The sequence below is a fragment of the Apodemus sylvaticus genome, chromosome 2, assembly GCF_947179515.1.
Source record: "Apodemus sylvaticus chromosome 2, mApoSyl1.1, whole genome shotgun sequence".
In the NCBI taxonomy this organism is placed as follows: Eukaryota; Metazoa; Chordata; class Mammalia; order Rodentia; family Muridae; genus Apodemus; species Apodemus sylvaticus.
Genome location: NC_067473.1, coordinates 96,714,916 through 96,722,235, shown reverse-complemented (window position 1 = coordinate 96,722,235; position 7,320 = coordinate 96,714,916). Strand labels below are relative to the sequence as shown.

The 7,320-nt window shown below is 36.1% G+C and overlaps 1 pseudogene; it reads left to right on the top strand.

Annotated features, from left to right (window-relative positions):
- The first annotated feature begins 5,464 nt into the window (after positions 1-5,464).
- Positions 5,465-5,787, top strand: LOC127677982 (macrophage migration inhibitory factor-like; annotated as a pseudogene).
- The last annotated feature ends 1,533 nt before the right edge of the window (positions 5,788-7,320 follow it).

Below are 7,320 nucleotides of genomic sequence, written 5' to 3'. Positions count from 1 at the left end.
CCCAGCTGCCAGTCACCATAATTCCCAGACAAGACTATGTAGCATATGTAAGTCTTATGCCCCATTCCAGATAATATTTAATAAATAAAAAAAGGATGAATTGTACCTTTCCCCATCCTTGAGTGGGCTACTCAGAACTAGTTTGCCATAGTTGTGTAGCCCACCTGGGGTAAAATCTTCTTACCAGGTAGAAGTCTCCTGTTTACCACATCCACGTTATTCCTCAGAAGCAATAATGCTTGTTGAGCTTGTTTTAAAACATGAACTCAGCTGAAACTAAGGATGGGTCTTTACCTCTATAAATGCAGAACTGAAAATTAAACTTTTAGCTTTGATCAGAACTTTTGTCTTGGCTTCATTGTTCTCTCACCCCACTACCTTAATTCCAGCCTCCCTTTAAGGTAAACTTGGTTCACCTGTGGCTGCTGGATGGCTACAGTTCTTCCCCAATCTCTTCCATTGGGGTTCACTTCCTCAGTCCACATCTGTATAGATAAGGTTCTGGCTAGCCTCTCAGGAGACATCCACAACAGGCTCCTGTCAGCAAGCACTTCTTGGCATCCACAATAGTGTCTGCATGCAGGATGGATCCCCAGTTGGGGCAGTCTCTGGATGTCCTTTCAGTCATTCTCTGCTCTACTCCTTTTCCCAGTATTTCCTTTAGACAGGAACAATTCTGGGTTAAAATTTTGAAATTTGGCCCCATCCCTCAACCGTGTGCCAGGACTATCATCTGGATATGTTCTCTCCAAGTTCTCTCTCCACTTTGTTAGGTATTTCAGCTAGTGTCATCCCTGTTGGGTCCTGGGAGATTCTTGCTTTCCTGGTGTCTGAGACTTTTAGTTAGCTATCCAAAGTTGGTCACCCCCCATTGATACATGCTTCTGTTGAATTTCTTGACCATCTCCATTATCTCCTCCCACAATTGATCATGGTCCCCTTTTCCTCTTCCCCTCCAAACTTCTTCCCAAGTCCCACCCAAACTCTTTCTCCTGTAATTATTTTGTTTCCCCTTCTAAGTAGAACTGAAACATCCACACTTTGGTCTTCTATCTTCTTGACCTTCATATGTTCCATAAGTTGTATCATGGGCATTCTAAGCATTTTTTACTAATATCCAATTATGAGTGAGAACATATCATGTGTGTTATTTTGTTACTGTATTAACGTCACTCACATTGATATTTTCTAGTCGCAACCATTTGCCTAAAAATTTCAGGAAGCCATTTTTTAACAGCCGATTACTACTCCATTTTGTAAATGTACCATATTTTCTTTATCCATTCCTAATTTGAGGGACATCTGTGTTTTTTCCAGCTTCTGGATCTTATAAATTAGGCTGGTATGAACATTATGGAGGATGTGTCCTTGTTATATGTTGAAAAATCTTTTGGGTATATGGCCAGGAATGGTATAGTCAGCTCCTCAGGTAGTACTATGTCCAATTTTCTGAAGAACTGCCAGACTGATTACCAGAGTGATTATAACAGCTAACAATCCCGTCAGCAGTGGAGCAGTGTGGCTCTTTCTCCACATCCTCCTCAGCATCTGCTATCATGTGAGTTTTTGATCTTAGCCATTCTGACTGATGTGAGGTGGAATCTATGGGTCATTTTATTTGCATTTCCCTGATGACTAAGGGTTTTGAACATTTCTTTAGGTGTGCCTCAGCCATTTGATATTCCATTGAATATTCTTTTTTTTAAGCATTGTATCTCAGTTTTAATAGGGTTATTTAATTCTCTGGAGTCTAACTTCTTGAGTTATTTGTATATATAGAATATTTGCTCTATCGGGTGTAGGGTTGGTTAAGATCTTTTTCTCAAACTGTGGGTTGCTATTTTGTCCTCTTGATAGTGTCCTTCACCTTACAGAAGATTTTCAATTTTATGAGGTCAAATTTGTCTATTTTTTGATCTTAGGGCATAAGTCCCTGAATTCTACTCAGGAAAAATTTCCCTGTGTCCATGTGATTGAGGCTCTTCCCCACTTTTTCTTCTATTAGATTTAGAGTATCTTGTTTTATGTGGATCCACATGGACTTGAGCATTGTTCAGGCAATAAGAATGAGTCAATTTGCATTCTTCTATATGTAGACCTCCACTTAAGACCACCACACAATTTGTTGAATATGCTGTATTTTTCCACTGTATGGTTTTAGCTTCTTTGTCAAAGATCAATTGAACAAATGTGTATGGGTTCATTTCTGGGCCTTCAATTCTATTCCATTAATTAAATAGTCTGTTTCTGTATCAATACCATGCAGTTTTTATAACTATTACTCTGTTGTAGAGCTTGAGGTCAGGGATGGTTTTTCCCCCCAGAATTTCTCTTACTGTTGAACATAGTTTTCACTAACCTGTTTTTGTTTTTGTTTTTGTTGTTGTTCCAAATGAGTTTGAGAGTTTCTCTTTCTGTTTCTGTGAAGAATTAAGTCGGAGTTTTGTTGTGGATTGCATTAAATGTGCAAGATGACCAGTTTTACAATGTTAATACTTCAATCTATGAGAATGGGAATTTTTTTTTTTTTATCTTCTAAGGTCTACTTCAATTTCTTTCTTCAGAGACTCGAAGTTATTTTTATACAGATTTTTCATTAGCTTGCTTAGTGTCACACCAAGGTGTTTTATATTATTTGTGACTATTGTGAAGAAACTCACATTTCCCTATTTTTTTAATTCAGCCTGTTTTTCCTTTGAGTAAAGGAAGGCTACTGATATGTTTGAGTTAATTTTCTATCCAGCATCTTTGCCAACATTGATTATCAGGTATAGGAGATCTCTGGTGGAATTTTTGGAGTCACATATGTATACTATTATATCATCTGCAAGCAGTGATATTTTGACTTCTTCCTTTCCAATTTGTGTACATTTGACATCCATTTGTTGTCTAATGGCTGTAGTTAGAACTTCAAGTACTATATTGAATAGAAAGGAAGAGAGTAGGTAACCTTTACTAGTCCCTGATTTTCGTGGGATTGCTTCAAGTTTCTCTTCATTTAGTTTGATATTGGCTACTGATTTGCTGTAAATTGATTTTACTATGTTTAGGCATGGACTTTCAGTTCCTGACCTTTCCAAGACTTTGAGCATGAAGGGGTATTGAATTTTGCCAATCAAAATTGGATTCTCTTTGCTAGTTTTTTATTGAGTAGTTTTTCATCAATATTCATAAGGGAATTTGGTCTGAAGTTCACTTTATTTGGTGGGTCTTAGCGTAGTTTCAGTATCAGCATAAATGTGGCCTCATCGATCGAATTAGTTACAGTTTCTTCTGTTTCTATTTTGTGAAATAGTTTGAAGAGTATTGGAATTAGGCCTTCATTGAAGGTCTTATAGAATTCAATAAGTTTGGGAATGTAGTGCCATCATTTTCATTGAGTCCTAAAAAGTCCTTAATTTTTTTCTTTATTTCTTCCTTACCCAATTATCATTGCGTAAAGAGTTGGTCAACTTCCATATGTATGTGGGTTTTCATTGGTTTATTTTGTTGTTGTTGTTGATGAAGGCCTGCCTTAGTTCATGGTATTCTGGTAGGATGCATGGGATTATTCCTATCTTCTTGTATCTGTTGAGGCCTGTTTTGTGACCAATTATATGGTCAAATTTTGTGAAGGTAACATGAGGTGCTGAGAAGGTATATTTTTTTGTTGTATTGATATCTCTTAAATCCATTTGGTTCATAACTTCTATTAGTTTTACTATGTCTCTGTTTAGTTTCTGTTTCTATGAATGGTCTACTGCTGGGCGTGGGGTATAGAAGAATGCCATTATTATTGTGTGAGATGCATTGTGTGCTTTGAGCTTTAGTACAATTTGTTTTGTGAATGTGTGTGCCCTTTCATTTGGAGCAAAGATGTTCTTCTTGGTATATTTTTTTTTCTTAGATGAGGATGAAATGTCCTTCTTTACCGTTTTTGATAACTTTTGGTAGAAAGATGATTTTGATATAAGAATGACTACTCCAGCTTGTTTCATGAGACCATTTGTTTGGAAAATTATTTTCTGGCCTTTTACTCTGAGGTTGTGTCTGTCGTTGTGACTGAGTCCTGTAAGCAGCAAAATGCTCGAAGATTCTCTTTACATATCTAGTTTGTTAGTCTATTTCCTTTATTGGGGAATTGAGTCCATTGCTGCTAAAGATTATTAAGGAGAAGTGATTATTGCTTCCTTTTAATTTTGTTGTTAAAAGTAGAAGTATGTTGTATGGTTATATTTTTTGGGTTTTTTACTTTCTTGCTTATTCTAGGATGTAGTTTGTTTCCTTGTGTTGCAGTTTTACATCTATTATTCTTTGTAGGCCTGGATTTGTGGAAAGATATTGTATATATTTATTTTTGTCATGGAATATCTTGGTTTATCCATCTATGGTAATTGAGAGTTTTGCTGCATATAGTAGCCTGGGCTGACATTTGTTTTCTCTTAGGGTCTGCATGATATCTACTAAAGATCTCCTGCCATTTAGAGTCACTGTTGAGAAGGCTGATGTAATTTTTATAGGTCTGCCTTTATATTTTTCTTGACTTTTCCCCTTACTACTTTTCATAGTCTTTCTTTATTTTGTACATTTGCTGTTTTGGCTATTATGTGACAGGAGGAATTTCTTTTCTGGTCCAATTAATTTTGAGTTCTGGAGGCATCTTGTATGTTTATGGTTACTACTTTCTATACATTAGGGAGGTTTTTATTTTTCTATAATTTTGTTGATCATGTTTAGTGGCCCTTATAGCTGGGAATCTTCATTCTCTTCTATTCCTATTATATTTAGGATTGACCTTTTCATTGTGTCCTGAAAATCCTGAATATTTGAGGTTAGGAGGTTTTTGCATTTTGCATTTTCTGTTATGTCAAAATTTTCTAACATCTCTTCTATACCAAAAGTCTCTCTTCTCTTTCTTGTATTCTATTGGAATACATATATGTCTCCTGATTTATTTTCTAGTTCTAGTTTTCTATCTTCAATATTGTTTCCCTTTGTGATTTTTTATTGCTTCTATTTATATCTTTGTATCCTGCAATGTTTTATTCAATTACTTCACCTTTTTGCTTGTTTTTTTTTTTTCCTTTATTACCTTAAGGGGATTATGTGCTTCCTCTTTAACAGCTTCTAACTGCTTACCTGTGTTCTCCTGTAATTAATTAAGAGAGTTGTTTTTGTCCTTTTTAAATTCCTTTATCATATACATGAGATGGGATTTTAGATCTGAATCTTGCTTTGTATGTGTGTTGGTGTATCCAGTGCATGGTGTGGTGGGAGAACTTGGTTCTCATGTTATCAAGTTGTGTTGGTTTCTATTCATTATGGTGTTGTTCTTTCCTATCACCATCAGAATAGACTTTTCATTCAGTATCTTTAGACTATATTTTTCTATTTATTAATTTTTAATATATCCTGTGGCAGGCTTTCTTTATGACTTTATGTTTTTCACCATCCTCGGATCCTCGCTTGCAGTCTATCTGCCACCATGGTCATCATGAACACCAATGTTTCTTGCACCTCTGTGCCAGAAGGGTTTCTCTCTGAGCTTACCTAGCAGCTGGTGCAGGCCACCAGCAAGCCTGCACATTACCTCACAGTGCATGTGGTCCCAGATCAGCTCATGTCATTTAGCTATACAAATGACCCATGAGCCCTCTGCAGCTTGCACAGAGTCAGCAAGATCTGTGGTGAACAGAACTGCATCTACAGCAAGCTGCTAAGTGGCTGCTAATCCAGGACCTGTTCTAAATCAACTATTACAACATGAATACAGCCAATGTGGGCTGGAACAGTTCCACCTTTGCTTGAGTCCTGGACTCAGTTACTTGTAACACTGTACTTCTAGCCTAGATGCATGTAATATTCTGTGTTTATCCACCCATAGTAATGACCACCTTCCAGACATGAGAAATAAATGGTTTAAGAGACAAAAAAAGAGTTTCACAACCAAAATAACAACAACAACAAAAAAGCCCAGGATCAGATAGGTTTAGTGCAGAGTTCTATCAGACCTTCAAAGAAGACCTAATACCAATGCTCTTCAAACTATTACACAAAACAGAAACAGAAGGAACACTACAAAATTCCTTACATGAAGCCACATTACTCTGATAACTAAACCACTCAAAGAGCAAAATAAGAAATAAAACTTCAGACCAGTTTCCCTTATGAACATTGAAGCAAAAATAATAAAATTCTTGCAAACTGAATCCAAGAACACATTAAAATAATCATCTAATGATCAAATAGGCTTCATCCCAGGGATGCAGGGATGGTTAAATATACAGAAATCCATCAACACAATCCACTACATAAACAAAGTCAAAGAAAAAAACCAGATTACCGTAACATTAGATGCTGAGAGAACATTTGACAAAACCCCATACCACTTCACGATAAAAATCTTGAAAAGTTCAGGAACTTCAGAGAAACTTGAAGCAACCCCACTAAATTCAGGGAGTAGACAAGGCACTCTCTCCATACGTACTCAATGTAGTACTTGAATTCCTAGCCTGAGCAATTAGAAAACAAAAGGAGGTCAAAATGACAGAAGATGGAAAATCAAAATGTCACTATTTGCTGATAATATGATTATATACTTAAGTGACCCCCAAAAGTTACACCAGATAACTCCTATACCTGATAAACATTTTCAGCAAAGTTTCTGTATAGAAAATTAACTCAAGAAATCAATGGCCTTCCTCTACTGAAAGGATAAACAGACTGAGAACGAAAGTAGGGAAACAACACCCTTCACAATAGTCACAAATAATATAAAATACCTTCGTGTGAGTCTCACTAAGCAAGTTAAAGATCTGTATGAAAAGAACTTCAAGTCTCTGAAGAAAGAAATCGAAGAAGGTCTAAGAAGATGAAAAAATCTCCCATGCTTATGGATTGGCAGGATTAATATTGCAAAGATTGCCATCCATTAACATTTTATCTCAATTCTTCATAGAGTTAGAAAGAGAAATGTGTAAATTCTTCTGGGATGACAAAAACCTAGAATAGTGAAAAGTATTCTCAACAATTAAATAACTTCTGGAGGAATCATCAAACCTGACCTCAAGCTGTAATAAAGAGCAATCATGATAAAAAATAAACCTACATTGTATTGATACAGTGACAGGCAAGTAGATTGATGGAATAGAATTGAAGACCCAGAAATGAACCCACATACTTATGGTCACTTGACAAAGTATCAAAAACCATCAAGTGGAAAAAAGAGAGCATTTTCAACAAACGATGCTGGTTCAAGTGGATGTTAGTATGTAGAAGAATGCAAATCAATCCCTTATTATCTACTTGTTCAAAGCTCAAGTCCAAGTGGATCAAGGACTC